Source organism: Lissotriton helveticus (genome assembly GCF_964261635.1).
Source record: "Lissotriton helveticus chromosome 1_1 unlocalized genomic scaffold, aLisHel1.1 SUPER_1_unloc_4, whole genome shotgun sequence".
Lineage (NCBI taxonomy): Eukaryota > Metazoa > Chordata > Amphibia > Caudata > Salamandridae > Lissotriton > Lissotriton helveticus.
In genome coordinates this window covers 2,549,173-2,571,837 of record NW_027611681.1, presented here as the reverse complement: position 1 = coordinate 2,571,837, position 22,665 = coordinate 2,549,173, and the positions used below count along the sequence as shown (strand labels likewise).

Here is a 22,665-nt window from a genome sequence, read left to right as displayed (position 1 = left end):
TTCTGCTTTTGCAAAATGCAAAAAGAGGTTTTTCAATGAGAACTGGCCCTGCGTTCACTGTATGCCAATGTTTAAGAATTGACTTTTTTATTTTGTTTGAGACTGGGGAGAAAGTCGTGACGCAAGCAATTCTCTCATTTGGATTCTTTTCTTTTGGCGTCAATAAGACCTCCCGAGGGCAATACCATGCAGAGTTTGGTGAGAAGTTCACCCTCTGAGTGATAAATAGTCAGGTCCAGAAAGGGTATCGAGGATTTGTCGTGGCTTAGTGTAAATGTCAGTCCGCAGCAATTGTTATTCAACCAGTTAAGGAAACTGTTTAGAGTTTCAACTGGTCCATAAACAATATGGCCAGGTTGGGGGCAATATTGTTTATGGACCAGTTGGAAGTTGGGTCAATACTAACAGCATCCAACCCCTTCCTGGAAGGCATAAAAATGTGGAGGCGCTATATAGACGACATTTTCCTAATTTGGAATGAAACCATTGAAACTCTAAACAGTTTCCTTCACTGGTTGAATAACAATTGCTGCGGACTGACATTTACACTAAGCCACGACAAATCCTCGATACCCTTTCTGGACCTGACTATTTATCACTCAGAGGGTGAACTTCTCACCAAACTCTTCAGGAAACCAACAGAGAGTAATACGCTTCTAGAGTACAGTAGCAACCATCCAAGAGCTTTAAGAGACTCCCTACCATACTCACAATTCCTCAGGATCAGACGAAACTGCTCCAGCAAAACCGACTACTTCGGAGAGGCTGCTGTCCTCTCTAATAAACTAAAGGACCGAGGCTACCCAAGAAGGGTAGTCAAACAGGCCCTCAAACGAGCATGGTATTGCCCTCGGGAGGTCTTCTTGACGCCAAAAGAAAAGAATCCAAATGAGAGAATTGCTTGCGTCACGACTTTCTCCCCAGTCTCAAACAAAATAAAAAAGTCAATTCTTAAACATTGGCATACAGTGAACGCAGGACCAGTTCTCATTGAAAAACCTCTTTTTGCATTTCGCAATAGCAGAAATTTAAAGGATCATTTGGTTAGAGCAGCATTACCCATAACATCAGGAGGAACCAAACTCGAGGCAGCCTGGGGCCTACCTCCTTTGATAGGCCATGTGAAATGTGGATGTTGCAATGTGTGTGAATACACGGTGGAGGGAAAAGAATTCACTCACAATGACACCACGTTTGCAAGACGCTCACTTTCCAATTGTAACACCACTAATGTAATTTATGCAATACAATGTCCCTGCTCAAAACTGTATATTGGACAGACCACACAAAAGTGCAAAGTACGCATAAGCCAACATAGGAGCCGGCTGAGATGCAAGACAGCCAATGCCCCTTTGGTGGATCACTTTGAGGAAGCAGGTCACAACGAAAATGATATAAAATGGACAATTCTAAAAGTAATTAAACTACCGACCAGAGGAGGAGACATTGCCCAAATACTAAACCGAGAGGAGCTAAAGACAATGATCCAATTCGACACAATAAAGAATGGTCTGAATCGCGCAGAAGACTGGACCACCCTACTATGATTCAACATCTGGACCCTTCACCCTTGGCTCTGTAACTATACTTTAAAGACTCCTTTTCTTGCCGGAACAATGATCACGCTGAACTGAATAGTGTAAAATCTGGCACAGGGCTAAACCAGTGATCGAGCCCCTTACTGACAAATGATATGGCAAAGTTCTAAAATTATTACCGAATGTTTTATATATCATGTTCTATAATTATTTAGAATCATTTTTAATTTTAATTTTTATATTCAGCACAATTATTGTCACAGAATGCACCCGCACTGAGCACGCATGCTATCTGTAGGCACTTTATTCACACCGGACACCATCACACTCGACTAGTCGCCCCAATCCAAAATGGCAACCGTGTCTGATCACCCACTCTACACTGTCCTTTCTTGAACTGCCCCACTCCAATATGGCCACCATCGCAGTTCAGACTCACTCTGACATAGTCCGTCTTCCATTTCCCTCATTACGTGATCTCAAGTAACACGACCACAACGCCTGCCCTCATTGCTAATTTTGCAACAGGCAGATAGGACACCGATCCTCTGCCCCACCCGACCCCCCTATCAAGACGGAGCAACCGGACTCCATAAGGTAAGCGTCATTCCAGTTGGCACCGTGCAGACGGCAACTCCGTTCGGCCAACCATGGTCGCGTCCCTCTCACTGGCTCTCCCCAACCCCTTTTTTTTCTCTCAGCTTGCAGTAACTGGACCTACACGTTACCGCGACCAACACGGAACATGGACATCATTTCCAGTTCCAAATGAGCAGACAGAATCCAATCGGAAGATTGACACACTCGTCATTCCGGTAAGCGGTCCATGCACTTAATGGTCCATACTTTCACTCCAAAAAACCCGTGATTTCTGTGGCTGTAGCTCTAATCCCTGCCCTACCCCACTCTATAGATACAGCTTCAATTTCGACCCGGCCATATAACGCAGACTGTCCAATCGCAGGTAAACTTTAAATATTTTACCACAGCCAGGCACCACAATATTCCTTAGCATGAATAATGATTATTTAATCCTTTCCAGACACTGCAGCCGAGCGTAAATCCCTGAACCTTGTTGACAACCAGTCGCACGGACCACACCCTGCTCCTATTAATGATTAGTGGAGCACAATTGAACCACTTACAAATAAGTAAGTGCCTACCAAAAATCCCAGTAAATCTGTCCCCACCCTTAAACACGGTATGAATGTACACGTATGCATGTTATCGGATCCCAATTAAGAAACCATGGACGTTGTCCTTCAATGCATATAGGCCATTAAATGTTTAAATGTTTAAATGTGTAAAACTGAACTCAAGAGTGGAATGGTTCATGATGAGGATCAAGATTAATGAACACCTTGCACTATTGCACCCGAGTTTGCCAGCCGCCATTAATTGCACAATTCTCTTAATACACCTATTATTACACGATAAACCGATTCCGAATAATGTAATCTGTACAGAGTGTTTGGACTATGTTGATATTTTGATCTTTTGAAAGGATAATTTCTAATCTAGCCTTGGTTATGTCCTTCCCTTGTTTTCCTTGTTTCCTTTCTTCCTCTACAACAGGCGGTCATATTTCAAATATTAACAGGCAAATGTTTTCTAAATGTTGTCCTGATGATGATCCCATATAATTTGAGCTTTAAGGGATCGAAACGTCGACTTTTCCTAGTACTTATGCAACATAGCCATTGTGTTGAACCTTGTTGCTTGTTAGTACTAACTGGAGAGCTTTAATATAACATTGATGTACAAGTTCCCAGTATTGCTCTTCTTTGCCTGTGCAAACCCTTTTATGTGTTGTTTGTCCCTCTAGAGTAAGGTACAGGACTGTGCCTTGTACTATCCACATATCTGTTTTTGATCTTGGTTAAAATAAATACCCTGTCCGGCTGGACAGCGGATGAATATAGTTTCCTATTATGGCCTATATTTTATTGACACTCTTTATCACGATATACTTAGGACCCTTGTCTTCTTAAACATAATTTCCCACGATCCTCAGTTAACTGTTTGGGTTCCCTTGTTACAATAATAAGCTATATCACCCCCAGCAACAAAAGAGGCAGGGGGCTGGTCCGTCAAAATTGTCAGGCCTGGTTTGGGTTCCCAGTCTGGCCCTGACCCAAAGGAACAACATTTCCTCCTTGCACATACTGAACATCATTATTCTGCACACCAACGCCATGCATATCCAAATTCACACCAGCAACAAACCCAGAATCAAAAAGAGAATACAATCCGTGAAAGCCACTTTGGAACATGTTTGTCTGAGCGCTCATTATTTCTTCTTTGGTATTTTTCTCCTTAGTAACAAAATTCTCACTACAGAACTTTGCGTGAACTAACCTCTGGATGCAACACTAAAAGATGCGCCCTCTTTTACCTGGTCTTTGCCGTTGCAATATTGTCTGTAACTCTGCATTAATCTCTTGTACTATACAATAAAATATTTTGAGGCGCTTCACTCTGTGGCTCTTCAATTGGCCAGTTTACAAGGAACTTACACTCATTCCACAAATCTCTTGGGCCAACAATTAACAAACTTAAACTCAGCTCTCGACCACCCCGCCGGGACGAACAGGCCTCATCTCCACTGCATCCCTCCTGGAGAGGCCCCATCTCCTTTGAACCACCCAAACACAAGACAGACCTCACCTCCTCTACACCCCCCTGGACAGGCCTCACTCACCTCCTCTGAGCCCCCTGGACAGGCCTTGCTTCCTCTGCATCCCCCGACAGGTCTCGCCTCCTCTGCACCTACCTCCAAACAGTCCTCACCCCCTCTACATCCCATGGACAGTCCTCCCCTCCTCTGCACCTGCTGGACAGGCCTCACCTTCTTTGTGCCTCCCCCTGGACAGGCTTCACCTCTTCTAACCTCCCTCCGACAGGACAGGTCTCACCTCCTCTGCACCCCTGAACAGGCCTCACCTCCTCTGCCTTTCTTCACAGGTCTCACCTCCTTTGCCCCTCACCCCCTCTCCACAGGTCTCACCTTCTCTGTACCACCCGGACAGGTCTCACCTAGGCTGCACCCCCCTGGACAGAACAGGCCTTACCTCCTCTGCACCCCTGGACCGGTCTCACCTCCTTTGCACCCCTGGACAGGCCTTACCTCCTCTGCACCCCTGGACAGGCCTCGCCTCCTCTGCACCCCTGGACAGACCTCACCTCCACTGCACCCCCCTGGACAGGCCTCCCCTCCACTGCACCCCCCTGGACAGGCCTCACCTACAATGCAGCTCCATGGACAGGCTTCACCTCCTCTGCACCCCTGGACAGACCTCACCTCCTTTGCACCCCTTAAACATTCCTAACCTCCTCTGCACCCCACTAGACAGGCCTCACTTCCTGTGCACCCCCCTGGACAGGCCTCACCTATTCTGCACCCCCCAGCTCTGGACAGGCCTCACCTCCTCTGCACTACCTTGGACAGGCCTCACCTGCAGCACCCCCCTTCCCTGACAGGCCTCACCTCCTCTGCACGGCACCACACCACAGAACAGGCCTCTTTTGCAACCCCCTACCAGAAAAGCATCACCTCCTCTGCCCCCTGGACAGGCCTCACCTCCTCTGCACCCCCTCAGGACAGACCTCATCTCCTCTGCACCCCCAACCCTTGCAGGACATGCCTCATCTCCTCTGCCCCCACATGGACAATGTGAGAAGTTGGCCTGGTATATGCTGTCCACTAGTTATAATGGGCACCTTATACCAGTCCAAACAACCCTTATTGATGATAGCTATGGAGAGCAGCCTTCAGGCTAAGTCTTGAAGGAATGTAAAGCAGCTTTTTTTTACCAGTCTATGATCTCATGAATGACCAAATGAAAGGAGAACCACACCAGGTATATATATAAAATATATGTATTTATTCTAAAACACACCCCCTAGTCTCTTTACGAGGCTAGAAGTCGAAGTACACAAGTTACAAGTCAATTACTCACAGTAAATAGCACAATAGGCCCCAGGGGGGGACCAAACCATATTCTAAAATAATGATATAAGAACCACGACTTGACTATACACAAGGCCTAGAGCCTGTAGAATCAATGGGCCCCTTCGGAACCACCCAAGGTAGTGACACAGGGGACCCACAGGGGACGCGTACAGTGTGGGAACACAGCCACAAACGTCGTTAGCTTCTATGGGGAAAGTCGCGGTTGGAAATTTAAAGTTTCAGGACACTTAGCAGAGGACTAGGAACCAACCCTTTTGGACTTAGATGGTTCTAGGCCCAACACCAATGAGGGCACTGGAGTACTCGTGTTACCTAACCCAGGAAAGCCGTGAACATAGGTGCCAAATGGTATTGGGTTGCGTCGTCGTTTTCAATGGTGAGTTGCTGCAAAGTGCTGCTGACATGAAGAGGAGAAATGTCCGAAGAAATCCAAGTCTGGATCGAAGATGAGAAGAACCTGAAAGCAGAGGGGACAGAGTCTCGGTCACTAGTCAGTGACCAGGGGCACGATAGTCGAATGCCCACTGATGTCGGGTACTTCAGGTGAGATGAGGGGAAGCTTGACTCTTCAGCCACAAGGACCAGGAGGTGTCGACGACAACCAGAAGCAGGATTCAAGCTCGCCCACAAAGGATGTCAAACGCTGCAGCGTCGGTGCCCCGATTGGACACAACAAGCCTTGGCAACAGCAACCGATGCAGAAATAAAACAATGGCTTCGGAGTGGACCAGCAAGGTCCAGGCGACTCACCAAGCGATGGCGAGTCAGGGCACGTCTGAAGCAACCAGGGAAGCCCAAGGAAAATCAAAATTGCCTTCTCAGGTACCCACAAGTCAACGAACAATGGATCGTGAAGGTACCTCGAGCTGAACCACAAAATGGCAGCCCTTGGTTCACTCAGAGTGGGTAGGCCAGCAAACCTCAGTGGATTCTCTGCTCGGGGTCGGGCTACAAGTAATCCAAAGCACAGCTTCAAAGAACGTCGAGAAGCTGATGTACTTGCAAATGTGCATGGTGTCCAGGGGTTCCGGTTCCACATTACCCACGATGGCTACAGGTCTCGGCTTTGCTGGGGACTCAGATCAGCCTTGGGGAAGTCTGGAAATCCACCTCTGGTGTTGCAAAGTCTTTGGCGTCTGGCGGGAACTTCGGAGATGCAGACCAGTCAGATGCGTCTTTGGTGTCTGCCAAGCAGGGGAGTAACTCCTTTACTCCTAGGGAGATTCTTCAGTCATTTGGCGTTGAACAGATCATCGAAGGTCCAGGATTCAGTTTCAGAGTTTCGTCCAGGGATATCTCAAGTTCTGGTTACAGAGGTTCCTTCATTATACCCAAGGAATGGGTTGGACTAGCTTTAGGGACCCATCTATGGGAGGGTTTGGAAAGAGGAGGTACTACACCCATTTCCTTTGTTCAGTTTTGCACCAGAGCAGGGGCTGGTAGCCCCTGGGGCTGGTTTGAACTGGACTATGCACAAGACACCAAATGTGCCCCCAGTGCAGACTTCAAAGCACTCTTGGAGTGCTCCCACCCAGCTCCAATACACAAAAGCCTGTCTGGGAGGTGGTTACACCTCCCTGTGACAGGAAAACTATTGTCAAGGCCTCCCGTGCCGGAGTTTCGGTCAGCAGCAGGAGGTCATACTTGTGTCTGTGGCTGCAGCAACCATTTTGTGATGCCAGGGTTCATTTAAGCTGGCACGAGGTATACCTGTGCTGTCATGTCTCTCCCTCTAGAAGGGTGGGATCAAACTCACACACCAGTTGCTGGTGTGGGGGTATGATTCCAAGGTGTTTGACACCAAACACGACATGTTTCCATGCAGCCAGTCCAAAGTTAGCATTTACCGCAAGGTTATAATGCAGTTAAGAGTAGATAAAGCCAGGCTGTGGTATTTGATTTAGGTAAAAAAGCGCCACATAGAATAATTACACACATTATTTTAAGGAACCCAGTATTTTACGGTGCTGAAAGGTGAGGAGAACCACCCCACTCCTCAGGATAGGCCTCTGGCTTCTGGAACAAATGACACTCCTTAGCACACGTCTCACTTATAAAGTAACATAAGTATGTAACACGTTTCCACAAATTCAAAATTAAATAATGCGCAAAAGATTAGTCTTCCTTCTTTTTTGTTGGTCACTTTATTATGTGCAAGTCTTCCCAGAAATTATCTACAGCAAACACGTGTTTCGTCGCAAACGGGAGGTCGTCCCGTGACTATCTCAAGGCTGTGTGATTTAGAAAAAAGACACGAAAAGACCAGTTTATATATTGGGAAAAACAGTCCTATTGATAACAAACAAACCATACTATATCAGTATTGGGAAAGTCACCAATCAAGAGTAACTCATGCTATGGTGGGATAAGAAATCAATACAAAAATCCAACAACACAATAACACAGAATATACCTCTGTGAAACAGTAGATCTCTGAACCTAATAGCGATGGAGAGACCAAGTAAGTGCGCTTAGGATAGTAAGAGCCAGCTAAAACTCTCCCACACTAAACTAAGTGAGAACTTTCCGCTGTTAGAGTGATCGTGAGACGTGTGAATCATTACGAGGGATAATTGTCATATTAAAAGAAATCTGAAGCGTGCACTGAATAGGTAAAATAAAATAGTGATGTGAGCAAGTGAAATTTAGACACTAAAAGCAAGTCTTATTTGAGGTTATATAAATACCTATCTCCTGTATGAGAACTGATTCTGTAAAACAAGCAGAAAGATTTGTATATATCAATCCATAATTTGAAATTCAATGTTTGAGATTAGGTTTAAGACAAGTGCCTTTAAAATGGACCTACTTAATATGCGGTGATAATTCCAAACCGCAATGGGTTTCAGGTGTGGTAGCGTCTATGATTTCGAACGGATTTCACTGGTTTCTATTTCTTCCAGGAACAATCTTCTTAGTGCTGCAAAAATGTGAAATCACTAAATAATGCTTATTTGGAACCGTATTTCCTACTTAAGTCACTAATCATTACTAGCAACAAAGTCCTTGCTATTCTTTATTAAAAAGGCTTCAGAGCAACTGACGTGCTGTTTAATATTATAGTTTGCTTAATGAACACGCAGATTGACAACTCAATCGAAATGAAGTATCCTAAACCAAAAGCCATGCCAACGAAAACCCATGCAGTATACTGTTTGTAATGAATACCTGCATATTTGGGCCATAGTTACCAAAATCTGCCTTCTTATGCTACGTGTAAAGAAGCATATTGTGAGCGTCATAGTCTTAGATTACCGTCGTATCGCAACCATAAGTTGGTGGATATGAAGAGCCGGTGTAGTTAGAATGGCCGCCAAGTTAGAATAGAGCGCTAAGTCCTTCCTCTCTGTTTACACCATGAGAGTAGGGAGTGAATTCACCAACAACGTGAACACGCTGTTTACACTTCCGGTATTTAAATTAGTTTGGGAAACTTCTTCGCACAAGCATACTCGGCATCGAAGATACATGGTGGCATCGCGGAGGATTCTCTTAAGAGTGGAACAAGGTAAAAAATAATGCTAATGCTGAGGAGGTAGCACGATTCTCCTAATGTTGAGTTTGGGATAACATTAACATCGTTATATGTCTTCATGACAACTTTTAAATATTTTGTTTTTTTAAGGGGGCATACTATAGCCAGTTGGTGCTTTTGAGCCGCATACATAAGTACATTTGGAAGAATGTGTAATTTTACGTGTCACCTCTTGTTCTAACATTAACAAGATGTAACTCTCAGAGTGTTTAACATTCTAACTAAACCGGCACTTCACAACCACCAACTTATGGTTGCAATACGACGGTAAACTAAGACTATTTTTTGGTTCCTCTCGAGGTACCTTCGCGATCCCCTGTCCGTTGACTTGTGGGTCCCTGAGAAGGCAGTTGTAACTTTCTTTGGGCTTCCCTGGTTGCTCCAGACGTGCCCTTACTCTCCATAGCTTGGTGAGTCCCCTGGACCTTGCTGGTCCACTCCAAAGCCATTCTTCTCTTCCTGCATGGGTTGCTGTTGCCAAGGCTTGTTGTGTCCAATCCGGGCACCAATACCTTGTGGGACAGCTCGACTTCAGCTCCTGTTTGTCGTCGACACCTCCTGGTCCTCGTGGCTGAAGAGTCAAACTTCCCTCCATCTCACCTAAACCATCCGACATCGGTGGACATTCGACTATCGTGCCCCTGGTCACTGGCAAGTGACCCAGACTCTGTCCCCTCTGCTTTCAGGTTCCTATCATCTTCGATTCAGGCTTGGATCTCTCTGACACTTCTCCTCTTCCCGGCAGCAGCACTTTGCAGCAACTCACCATTGAAAACAACGATGCGACCCGACACCATTTGGCACCTATGCTCCTGGCTTTCCTGGGTTAGGTAACTCAAGTACTCCGGTGCTCCCGTGGGTATTAGCCCTAGAACCATCTAAGTCCAAAAGGGTTTGTTCCTAGTCAAATTCTAAGTGTCCTTAAACTTTAAATTTCCAACAGCGACTTTCCCAATAGAAGCTAACGGCGCTTGCGGCTGTGTTCCCACACTGAACGCGTTGCCCGTGGGTCCCCTGTGTCACTACCTTGGGTGGTTCTGAAGGGGCCCAGCGATTCTACAGGCTCTAGGCCTTGTGTACAGTCAAGTCGTGGTTCTTATGCCACTATTTTAGTATATGGCTTGGTCCCCCCCAGGGCCTATCGAAAACTGTGCTATTTACTGTGAATATTTGACTTGTAACTTGTGTACTTCGACTTCTAGCCTCATAAAGAGACTAAGGGGTGTGTTTTAGAATAAATAGATGTATTTTATATATATACCTGGTGTAGTTCTCATTTGGTCATTCAAGAGATTATAGACTGGTAAAACAAGCTGCTTTATATTCCTTCAAGACTTAGCCTGAAGGCTGCTTTCCATCTCCACCACTAGGACAGCTTTCAATAAAGGTTTTCTTTAATCTATCATCAATAATGGTTGTTTGGACTGGTGCATGGTTCCCACTATAACTAGTGGACAGCATATGCCAGGCCAACTTCTCACACTCACCTCCTCTGCACCCCTGGACATGCTTCACCTCCTCTGCCCCCTGGACAGGCCTCACCTCCTCTGCAGCTCTGGATAGGCCTCCCCTCCTCTGCACCCCTGGACATGCTTCACCTCCTCTGCCCCCTGGATAGACCTCACCTCCTCTGCACCCCTGGACAGGCCTCCTCGGCTCTGCCCCCTGGACAGGCCTCACCTCCTCTGGACTCCTGAACAGGCCTCATCTCTTCTGCCCCCAGGACATTCCTCACCTCCTCTGCCCCCTGGACAGGCCTCTCCTCCTCTGACCCCTGGACAGGCCTCTCCTCCTCTGCCCCTGGACAGGACTCTCCTCCTCTGCACCGCTGGACGGGCCTCACCTCCTCTGCTCCCTGGACAGGCCTCTCCTCCTCTGCAGCCCTGGGCAGGCCTCTCCTCCTCTGCAGCCCTGGGCAGGCCGCTCCTCCTGTGCCCCTGGACAGGCATCGCCTGCTCTGCAGCCCTGGGCAGGCCTCTCCTCCTCTGCCCCTGGACAGGCATCACCTACTCTGCACTCTGGGACAGGCCTCACCTCCTCTGCACCCCGGGAGAGGCCTCTTGGTGCTTCTGACAGGAGCTCTCAGTGAAGGATTCATATTAAGGACAGAGGAGCCCAGAGTTCATTCCCCCCATACAGCGCCTCTGACTCCGCCCTGAGCTTCGTGGCGGTATGAACAGGGCCTGAAGAGAGACACTGTTCCCCTGGACAGGCCTGACCTCCTCTCCAACCCCCTGGACAGGTCTCACCTTCTCTCACCTCCAATGCACCCCTGGACAGGCCTCACCTCCACTGCACCCCTGGACAGGCCTCTCCTCCTCTGCACCCCTGGACAGGCCGCACCTCCTCTGCACCCCTGGAGAGGCCTCTTGGTGCTTCCGACAGGAGCTCTCTGTAAAGGATTCTCATTAAGGACAGAGGAGCCCAGAGTTCATTCCATCCCATCCAGCGCCTCTGACTCCGCCCTGAGCCTCGTGGAGCTATGAACAGGCCCCGAAGTGAGACACTGCTCCCCTGGACAGGCCTCACCTCCTCTGCACCCCTCTAGACAGGCCTCTCTGCTTCTGCACCGCTGGAAAGGCCTCACCTCCTCTGCACCCACTGGACAGTCCTCGCCTCCGCCATCCCCCTGAACAGTTCTCTCCTACTCTGCACTCCTGGACAGGCCTCACCTCCCCTGCAACCCTGGACTGGCCTCTCCTCCTCTGAACCACTGGATAGGCCTCACCTCCTCTGATCCCTGGACAGGCCTCACCTCCACTGTACCCCTGGACAAGCCTCACATCCTCTGTGCCACTGGACAGGCCTCTCCTCCTCTGCGCCCCTGGACAGGCCTCTCCTCCTCTGCGCCCCTGGACAGGCCTCACCTCCTCTGCACCCTTGGACAGGCCTCTCCTCCTCTGCCCCTGGACAGGACTCTCCTCCTCTGCACCGCTGGACGGGCCTCTCCTCCTCTGCACCCCTGGACAGGCCTCTCCTCCTCTGCACCCCTGGACAGGCCTCACCTCCTCTGCACCCCTGGACAGGCCTCCCCTCCTCTGCACCCCTGGACAGGCCTCACCTTCACTGCACCCCTGAAAAAGCCTCACATCCTCTGTGCCACTGGACAGGCCTCTCCTCCTTTGCGCCCCGGGACAGGCCTCTCCTCCTCTGCGCCCCTGGACAGCCCTGTCCTCGTCTGCACCCCTGGACAGGCCTCTCCTCCTCTGCGCTCCTGGACAGGCCTCACCTCCTCTGCACCCCTTGGCGTGGCCTACTCTTCTACATGTGCAGCCCAGGACAGGCCTCACAACCTCTGCAACCCTTAGACAGCCCTCACCTCCTCTGCACACTTGGACAGGCCTCTCGGTGCTTTTCACAGGAACTCTTTGTGTAGGATTCTCATCAAGGACAGAGGAGCACAGAGTTCATTACACCCCATACAGCGCCTCTGACTCCTCCCTGAGCCTTGGGGTGCTATGTATGGGTTGCAAAGAGAGACGCTGCTCCCCTGGACAGGCCTCAACTCCTCTGCACCCCTGGACAGGCCTCACTGCCTCTGCACCCCTAAACAGGCCTCTCAAGGAAGGATTCTCATTTAGGACAGAGGAGCCCAGAGTTTATTCCACCCCATACAGCGCCTCTGACTCCACCCTGAGCGTTGGGCGCTATGCACAGGCCCAGAAGAGAGACACTGCTCCCCTGGACAGGCCTCGCCTCCTCTGCACCCCTGGACAGGCCTCTCCTCCTCTGCACCCCTCGACAGGCCTCTCCTCCTCTGCACCCCTGGACAGGCCTCACCTCCTCTGCACCCCTGGACAGGCCTCTCGGTGCTTCTCACAGGAGCTCTCGGTGAAGGATTCTCATTAAGGACAGAGGAGTCCAGAGTTCTTTCCACCCCATACAGCGCCTCTGACTCCGCCCTGAGCCTTGGGGCGCAATGTACAGGCCCCGAAGAAAGACACTGCTACCCTAGGCTGGCCTCACCTCCTCTGCACCCCTGGACAATCCTCTCCTCCTCTGCACCCCTGGACAGGCCTCATCTCCTCCCGACCCCTGGACGGCCTCACCTCCTCTGCATCCCTGGACAAGCCTCACCTCCTCTGCATCCCTGGATAGGCCTCACCTCCTCTGCACCTCTGGACAGGCCTCATCTCCTCTGGAACCCTGGACTGGCCTCACATGACTCTCCTCCTCTGCACCCCTTGACATACTTCACCTCCTGTGCACCCCCTGGAGAGTCCTCTCCTCCTCTGAGACCATGGACAGGCCTTGCCTCCTCTGCACCCCTGGACAGGCCTCTCCTTCTCTGCACCCCTGGACAGGCCTCACCTCCTCTGCACCCCTGGACAGGCCTCTCCTTCTCTGCACCACTCTGGCCAGGCATCACCTCCTCTGCACCCCTGGACAGGCATCACCTCCTCTGCACCCCTCTAGGCAGGCCTCACCTCCTCTGCACCCTTGGACAGCCCTCTCCTCCTCTGCAACACTGGAAAGGCCTCTCCTCCTCTGCACCCCTGGACAGGCATCTCCTCCACTGCATCCCTGGACAGGCTTCTCCTCCTCTGCACCCCTGGACAGGCCTCTCCTCCTCTGCAACCCTGGACAGGCCTCTCCCCCTCTGCACCCCTGGACAGGCCTCAGCTCCTCTGCACCCTGGATAGGCCTCACCTCCTCTGCACCCTTGGACCGGCCTCACCTACTTTGCACCCCTAGACAGGCCTCACCTCCTCTGCACCCCTGGACAGGCCTCACCTCCTCTGCACCCCTGGACAGGCCTCTCCTCCTCTGCATCCCTCTGGACAGGCCTCTCCTCCTCTGCACCCCTGGACAGGCCTCATCTCCTCTGCACCCCCTGGCGTGGCCTACTCTTCCACATGTGCAGCACAGGACAGGCCTCACAACCTCTGCAACCCCTAGACAGCCCTCACCTCCTCTGCACCCTGGACAGGCCTCACCTCCTCTGCACCCCTGGACAGGCCTCATCTCCTCTGCACCCCCTGGCGTGGCCTACTCTTCCACATGTGCAGCACAGGACAGGCCTCACAACCTCTGCAACCCCTAGACAGCCCTCACCTCCTCTGCACCCTGGACAGGCCTCACCTCCTCTGCACCCTGGATAGGCCTCTCCTCCTTCGCACCCCTGGACAGGCCTCTCCTCCTCTGCCCCTCCCCTGGACAGGCCTCTCCTCCTCTGCACCCCTGGACAGGCCTCTCCTCCTCTGCCCCTCCCCTGGACAGGCCTCTCCTCCTCTGCACCCCTGGACAGGCCTCTCCTCCTCTGCACCCCTCTGGACAGGCCTTTCTTCCTCTGCCCCTCCCCTGGACAGGCCTCACCTCCTCTGCACCCCTGGACAGGCCTCTCCTCCTCTGCCCCCCTGGACAGGCCTCTCCTCCTCTGCACCCCTGGACAGGCCTTCCCTCCTCTGCACCCCTGGACAGGCCTCTCCTCCTCCGCACCCCCGGACAGGCCTCTCCTCCTTTGCACCCCTGGACAGGCCTCTCCTCCTCTGCCCCCCTGGACAGGCCTCTCCTCCTCTGCACCCCTGGACAGGCCTTCCCTCCTCTGCACCCCTGGACAGGCCTCTCCTCCTCCGCACCCCCGGACAGGCCTCTCCTCCTCTGCACCCCTGGACAGGTCTCACCTCCTCTGACATCACCATGAATTCCAGGATTAATAAATTGCAGCCAAGTGAGTTGGCAGCTCTCCTACCTGATCAGAAACCTGTCCAGGATCTCTCCTCCTCCTGGGGCTGGGGGGGGGGGCAGATCTGGGGTCTGGGGTCTGTGTGGGTCTGAATCTGGAGGTAACTGCAAACACAGTCAGACAGGGCCCCTTCCTCCTCTGCAGCAGGCTGGACACAGAGCACAGGGAGGAAGTGATGTCACCATTGCTACTTGTGCTGTCTCTGCCACCGCTGACCCGGAAGAGGAAGCGATTGTTCCTTTCATACAATGTGCAACTTATTGGTTTCATCAGCAGGCGAGGATCGCCCTCTGGTGGCCGCTGACGGAACCGCCGCCTCCAGGCTCCTGGAGTGAATACATTTCACACAAACAAGCATTTATACCTGTAAAGACCTGGGATTTCAGATGTCACAGACAGGAATGGTTTTAAGGGTCAGACAGTTCAAGTACAGGGCCTCACACTTGGCTGCTGCTGTAAAAAAGTATTTATAGCTTCACTTCAGATGAGCATCTTCCAAACACTGACGAAAAGGACTTGAGAGTGTTTACAGAAAGGTGACAACTGGAAGAGGCAGTCTGTATTTCAATGAATAGATCGGTATTTTAATGAATATATGAGTATTTCGGTCAGTTTTGCAATTCAACTGGACAGCTTATTTATTCTTTTAAATAATTTATTTGCAGTTTTTCAAATCCAAAGCGTGCTAGATAGCAAAGTAAACAGAGGTAAATACCATGGAGTTTTAAACACCAGATCAGTGACAATGAGGCATAGGTCATATGTTAAAGCGACAATTAAAGGAACAGCTTATTTCCTTATTTCTAATTTGTGGCTTATTCCTTATATTTGATACGATTTTATATCCTCGAACAAGACTGAATTGTAGGTTCTAATTAGGTTTTGAGTTTCTGATTTAAGAGCACAACTGTCTCCTAAAATATTAAGATACCGGTCTCTGCCAGGCTTTGTTGTTTTGTTTACTGTAACTACCATCCTCTCTCAACAAAGATTCACTGACAAAAAATAAAGCAATTTATCTTTGAAACAATTATTTCCTAACATAGAGATATCAAGTATGAACCATACATTTCTCACACAGGTTCCATTGTATCATAAAAATGAGTGGGTGTTACTGGTCTGAAGAACAGGGGAGGGGCATTTCATTACTCGAAAATATTCTACTCCGTCACATAGGCCCCTATATCACAGTACGCTCGTCATCAACACACAGTTGATTAGTGAGTGTGTCAACTCTTTGTAGCATTGTCATGCAAGCAGCCTTGAATGCCTTGATATCACGAGTGACACTAACACATTTAGGGGTTGGTCTGAAGTCTCACTCAAACCTGGCCCATTCTTCCAAACTATGGGGATTAACTAGAACTTCACAAGTGACTATTCGGCACAGAGCAGACCCTCTGTCCCACATTTTGTTGGGAAAACTATTTTTCTATAACTGCTTGTGGTGTCCGTTTGTAGCTTCTTCCATGCGTTATTGTGTATGGTCATCAATGCTTCAGACACTGCCACTTAGATAGGCCCCTCTGCTCGTGCTACATTACCACAGGGTTGAGCAGGGGTAATCAAAGGGTGTAGCCCCCCTACTCTGGCTTAGGAAGAAGGATCCCTCTTTGGACCTCGGCGCCAGCCGCTGCCAACTAGAGATCCACATTTCTAACAGTCAGTCTTTAGATCGTAAGGGGGAGCACCCAGCATGTGTGGCAGGCTCTGCATGAGCTGTCCATACTGTCAGTGATGCAATTGTGGCATCCCATAATCACGCATGAGTGTAGCAAAGGGGGCCATCTCACCGTCCCCTACTATATCGTCAGCAGAGTGTATCCCTCTGGTCCTCCACTCTGTAATGGGACTTCAGATCATACTTGGCCCCAAGCAGCTCCTTGAGAAGAGCAGGGATCAGCAATGCATTATACGTCTGAGCCAGGTGAAGCCTGAGGTCAGTCAACCAACGCTGTTGTGCCTCACAGTGGCACTTATAGGCAGCCAAATCGTTCATCGGCCTTCCTGCCTGCTTACAGCATCTGTACAGAGGAGATGGACCCAGCGTTCTCCTCCAAGTACTGGCTCAGATATTGGAACCGTCTGTGCTTGTCTTCAGGGGCTTTATACCATGCTGTATACATTCTCCAATGGGCCTGAAGGGTTTACAACAGTCGAAGATTATGGTTGAGTTGCAGAAGATCATGATCAGAGGTACTGTTTGGGAGGATGAAAGCGTAAACGTTTACAATGGACGCACGAGGTGAAAGTATAGTCCACATCCCTCAGGTGCGTCAATCACCATGGATCCATCAAGGCATGAACATCAATAATGTCAGAGAGGATGAACCGGTCTCGGGGCTGCCTGGTCGTTTGGTTTCTGGACTTGTCAAGGTGCCATATTCCAGCACCCCCCTCATGAATACCCCGGCTGTCCAAAGGAGAGCAGGAGTTTGGTCAGCCGCCGGGGCATAGATGGAGCCCACACACAAAGACTCATTGAGAATCTGAACCTTGGCAAAAATATATCTGCCCAGGGTGGTCCCAGCATGTCTGCAGAGTGCAAACCCCCAGGGATTAGTGAAAACAGATGTCCAACCCACTCTCCCTGTGTTCCAAAGGAGTAGATGGCTGTGTAAGGGTAGTCAGGATCCTGCTGGCATGTAGTACCGTACTCATCCAATCCCTTCTGAATGTATCATGTTCACTAGGTGACAGGTGTGTGTCCTGGAGCAATGCCACATCAAGGCGGTGCATCTTCTGAAATGAGAGGATTTTCTGTCTCTTGATAAAATAGGCCAGGCTGCTGTCATTAAGGGGCATATTTACCAGGAAGAGTTGGAGCACGGCGTTGGCCTCCTTGGCTTAACGCCACACTCTCCACTTCTGAAATGCAGGACTACACCGTATTTACAAGAATACAGTGCAGCCTTGCATTTCTCCCTGTGCTGGTGCTGAATTTAGCTGCCTAGCGCCAAAGCAGGCAGCCTTGCACCATACTGCAAGGTTGCCTGTGTTGAGGGGAGCAGGCCTGCCAAGTACCACGCATCAGGGGTTAGAGTAACACATTTCAATGTGGTGGTCCGCATCACCGTATTGAAATGCAAAGACACACATTTTTATGGCTTCCTGAGCTGTCAAGTGCTGAAGCGCTGCTATAATAATTAGAAGTCAAACCGAGCAAAGCTAGCAGCGCACATTTAGGGGTTCTGGTTTAGCTACATTCAGGCATGTTATGTATGTTGTTATGTTACGTTAATTTCTGTAGCGCATGACTCACCGGGGGGCATCTCAGCGCTCGCCTAGAAATTTAGCCAGAGGACTGAAAGTCAGAACAGAGTTAGAACAGGAATGCTTTTAATTGTTTCCTAAAGGTGCTGTATATGGAAATTTAGTTTAGGGACAGCAGTAGTTTATTCCAGTATCTTGGGGTCAGATACGAAAAAGCTTTTAGACCAGTCTGACTCAAACGTATACAAGGAACCTGTAGAAGGCCTAGAGTACTGGATCTGGGATTTCTGTTTGGTGTATGAAAGGCGAGTTTCTTTTGTAGATAGTAAGAGCCTCTGCCATTCAGCGCATTGTAAGTGAGACAACAGATTTTGAAAAAGGATCTTTTCCTTACAGGTAACCAAAGCAGCTCTCTCAGCAAGGGAGCAGAAGGGGAGCCAGCAGGGCCGTTCAGTAACATTCTGGCCGCTGTGTTCTGAATCACTTGTAATTTAGTAAGCAGGGTCTCTCCCACTTCCGCCAACAAAGCATTACCATAGTCTAATTGGCTGATGACCACGGCTTGAACTAAGGTTCTGCGGTGATTAGTGGGCAAGTAGGGCAGAATTTTTCAGAGTAAACGCGTACTATAGTAGCAGGAGCTAGTAGTGGCAGCAATGTGGTCTTTCATGGTTAATGACTGATCTAATTTTAGGCATAGATTTTTAACACATTGTTTAGGAACAGGAGCTGGTCCCAATTGTGGGGGCCACCATTCATCAGACCGGCTTGCTGAGGCTTTCCCCGTTAGCATGACCTCGGATTTTCCAGGATTCAACTGGAGGCAGTTCTGTGTCATCCAGCTAGAGATTACAAGCATTCTGCTGGAGAACCGCAATTTCTCTGCTTCTATCTTTGGGCCAATAGTAAATATAAGCCGAGTATCATCAGCATATGAAATTATCACAAAACCTAGCTGTTCTACATTTTTTTCTAACAGATATGGTCCTAGCATGATAGTTTGCGTTCTGTCTGACAAAGTTCTGCAACCACTTCAAGGCTGCCCCTTGAATGCCACAGGAAGATAGTCTCTCCGCGAGCACTAAATGTGAGATGGTATCAAAAGCCGCCGAGAGATCTAGAAGGATCAGTACTACCGATCCTCCAATGTCTATTTTCTGTCTGATCGAGTCAGTTACAGCGAGGATGGCAGTCTCTGTACTGAAGCCCGGTTGAAACCCGGATTGTGATTGATACAGAATTTCCTTCGACTCCAGGCATAGACTTAGTTGCTTGTTAATTATACTTTCCAGCAGCTTGCCCAATAAGGGTACCAAAGAAATAGGGCGGTAGTTGCTGAGTTCTCGGGGATCCGCAGTTGGTTTCTTCAATGTTGGACGTACGAATGCTCCCTTCCATGTTATTGGAATGGTACCTGATTGTATTGAATACTTATAGATATTTAGAATTGCTGGCACGCAACGAGGGGCTAATAGGGCCATTGTCTTTGGAGGACAAAGATCTTGGGGTGATCCAGATTTTGAGAAGGAGAGAGCATTGGAAACTTCCTCAAGCGTGGTTAACTCGAAACAATCTAAGGTGCTAGCTGCCATTTTTTCTAAGCCCTCTGGTCTAGTAGAGGCTTCAAAGTTTGAGTGGTGATCGATGAAAAGTTAGCATAAATATCAATGATCTTTTCTTGAAAATAGATTGCTAACGAATTACAAAAATCTTGTGTTTCCATAGGCAATTGTCTACAGACATGAAGAGATACGAAGTCTTTTATTATATTAAAAAGTGCCTTTGGGACGTTACTGGCACGTTCAATTTGGTTAATAATAAATAGACGTCTGGTTGATTTTAAATTCAGATTACAGCTAGACAAAAATTTTTTAAACCGTAGTTTGTTTTGTGGGTTTTTACTAACTCGCCAAAGTCTCCAATCTCTTGCATTTGGATTTTTCAATCTTTAGCTCTGAAGTGCACCAGGGGGCTGATGGTGGACATTGGGGAGAATCCAAAACTGTCACAAAGGCGGTATTAAGTTCTTCCAACGTCGTAGGAGCATGCTTATCCTTCTTTGGTGATTCCAGGTGAAAATCCTCATTATAGGCTTCGACAGAAAGATTTCGCCAAGGTCTTGCGCCACTTGTTTTTTCCCTGCACTTAAGTCTGACCCCTTAGGGCATGGATGTTGGATAGAGAACTTAATCATTGAATTATCGGTCCAAGTGAGAGAGTCTGGGAGGTTACAGGTTAGATGATCAATATTAGAAAAGATTAGGTCTAGCGAGTGGCCAGCTGGATGAGTTGGGCCTGTAACTCTTTGGGTGAGTCCAATCATGTCAAGAGTAGAGAAGAGTTTATTAACCTCAGGGTTCGTATGATTTTCACCATGAAAATTAAAATCCCCCAACAAAAGAAATGTGTTTGAGGAGAGCACATGTATAGCAATTAGATTTATGAGTTGGTCCGTGAAATTGGTCTTAGGAGAGCTCTTCCGGGGAACCCTCCCTGCTCCCGGGACCGACGTTACAAAGCAACCTAGGTCTGCTGCCGATGCCAGACACAATTCTGCCCTCCTCCTGCTGTGCCATGGCCGAGCAGGGGAAGGTAGGACAATAGGTTTCCTGTCACAGGGAGGTCGCTCCCCACACTGCAACAGCACCACCTGTCTGCCCGTGTCTCCCAGGTCGCTGCTGTTGCCTCGGACATGAGGTCAAGGCCCTCCTCCACCCGCAGGCTACCACCTGTCCCTCATCCCTGATGGCCAGTGGTAGGTTTCTTTGTGTAATTGTATTGCTTGTTGTATTGTTTATTTTGTTTGCTTCATTCCCCATGTTACCTCTTGCGCTAATTCTGTGCCCTGTGCCCTTCTGCCTTCACGCCGTTCCTCCTGTGGTTTCCCTGCCACTGCGTCCCCTGCGGCCTGCCCCCCGCTCGCTACACTTCACCTTAGTGTATTTTGTATTGCATTTTGTTGGATTGTTAGTTGTTTTCCTTTCCATTCCTCCTTTTCCTCTTGTGCCATTTCTGTGCCCTTTCTGCCTTCTGTACCCTCGCCGTTCCTCCCCAGTTTTCCCGCCGCTGAGCCCCCGCTCCACCGCTCGCCCATTCGTCTGCCCCCACCACCCAGCTGCTCCTCCCTTCTACCTCCCCTTATTATGGCGTCCGCGCCAGGACCACGCCCAGTGCCAGAACACCTGGCCCCCGCGAACGCCACAACGCCCGTCTCCGCTACTACTTCAGCTCCCTCCACGCACTCAACCCCGGACGATCAAGCACCTGCTGCCTGGCTGCCCCAAAACGCACCCAAGGACGCTTCTCCTGCCGGAACTGCAGCTTCGCCAGCATCCGGCCCGCCAACCCTCCTATCAGGAAAGAACCCAACTACCTTAGATGCATTCATCTCAACACTCGCGACACTAGAAAGCATGTTAAGACTCACTTACCAGCCGGGATGAGATGAAAACTGTGGATCAATGTTTTGTCCACAGGGCAAAGTAAGATCATTAGAAAAATTAGTTAAATTAGGATTGCTATACAAGATACAGTGCCAAAGTTCATAATGCCATCTTTGATGGAATCTTTCCTAGTTTTTCAGTGCAGGGCAGTAGAAAAACGAATTTGCAGTAAGTCGCGCTGAGTGTGGCACTTCTTTACGATCCCAAAGGGATTCTATAAGGACAGTATCCACTTGTTCTTGCTAAAATGTACATTTTGTTACAATCAGTCAGGGAACTTAGAGTCAAAGAACTTACAGTATAAGTAAAAGAGTCATTTATTCATTTGAAATTTAAATGCTCCACGTTCGATTTCTGAAGAACGAATACATTATTGTGGCTTCTCTCCGCGCTTCTGGTTAACGAAACATGGCAGAGAAGACCTACAACATAAACGGGATGCAGCAGGCAGCCGCAGCGTGTGCATGCAGTGTTCAAAGGTCTCGTGTAAGATGGCCAATGAGTTGAGTGGCGGTTTAGCTGGCGCTTGCTGTATGGTACAAGTGGGATTATACGAAGTATGCATCTAAGACTACCCAAGGTTACAGTCCAGTTTTTCTATTACAAACTTACTTCAAAAGTTTTGTTTCAGTTAAGCTATTCCTGTAACTGTTCAAAACAAAGAGATTGATCTTGAGAACACAATTTGTCACAAGGGTAGGCTGAGAATTAAGAAAAACAACAAATCTCCTGGTTTTATAGATGCCATCTTGTTTTTTAGTGGATGTCACTGTCTGTGATGGTGAGCCCGGGACTGTTCTTATCAAGGAAATGCCACTGACTGCGAGCTGCCCAGACCTTGAATAGAGAGTTCTCAACCACAATATTTTGGCAAAGAGGTGAGGTTTGGGTTTGTGGCTGCCCAAATCAGTGAACACCTTGTTGGGGGGGGGGGGGGGATTCACAAGGATTTTTTTAAAGCACTCGCTACTTTAACAGAGCCAGTTTCCAAGCACTCAAAGTGTTTACCGATAAGAGACTAAGGGCCAGATGTAGGTAGCTAAATACCGGTCGGTAACAGCCAAAAATCTGTGAATTTTCCGTTACAGCCTGGTATTTAGCCCTTTCTAATGTAGGAGTCTGTAAATAAGGATTCAGTAATTTACGGATTCGTTATTTTAAGGAATCGGTAAAATACCGATTCCTTATTTGGAGGAATCAGTAAATTACAGAATCCTTAAAACCTATGTTGGTAGCACTTAAGTTGTAGTGTAGGTCCTATATTCCCAATAGGCTCT

At 49.0% G+C, this 22,665-nt stretch overlaps 1 long non-coding RNA gene across 2 annotated transcripts in view; it reads right to left on the bottom strand.

Moving 5' to 3' along the window:
* LOC144806032 (uncharacterized) overlaps positions 1 to 14,868 on the bottom strand; it is a 53,893-nt gene extending 39,025 nt beyond the window's left edge. For both annotated transcript variants that reach the window (XR_013605660.1, XR_013605659.1), the window contains exon 1: positions 14,739 to 14,868. This is a non-coding gene — a long non-coding RNA (uncharacterized LOC144806032). The remainder of the gene's footprint in view (positions 1 to 14,738) is intronic.
* Between the last annotated feature and the right edge of the window lie 7,797 nt (positions 14,869 to 22,665).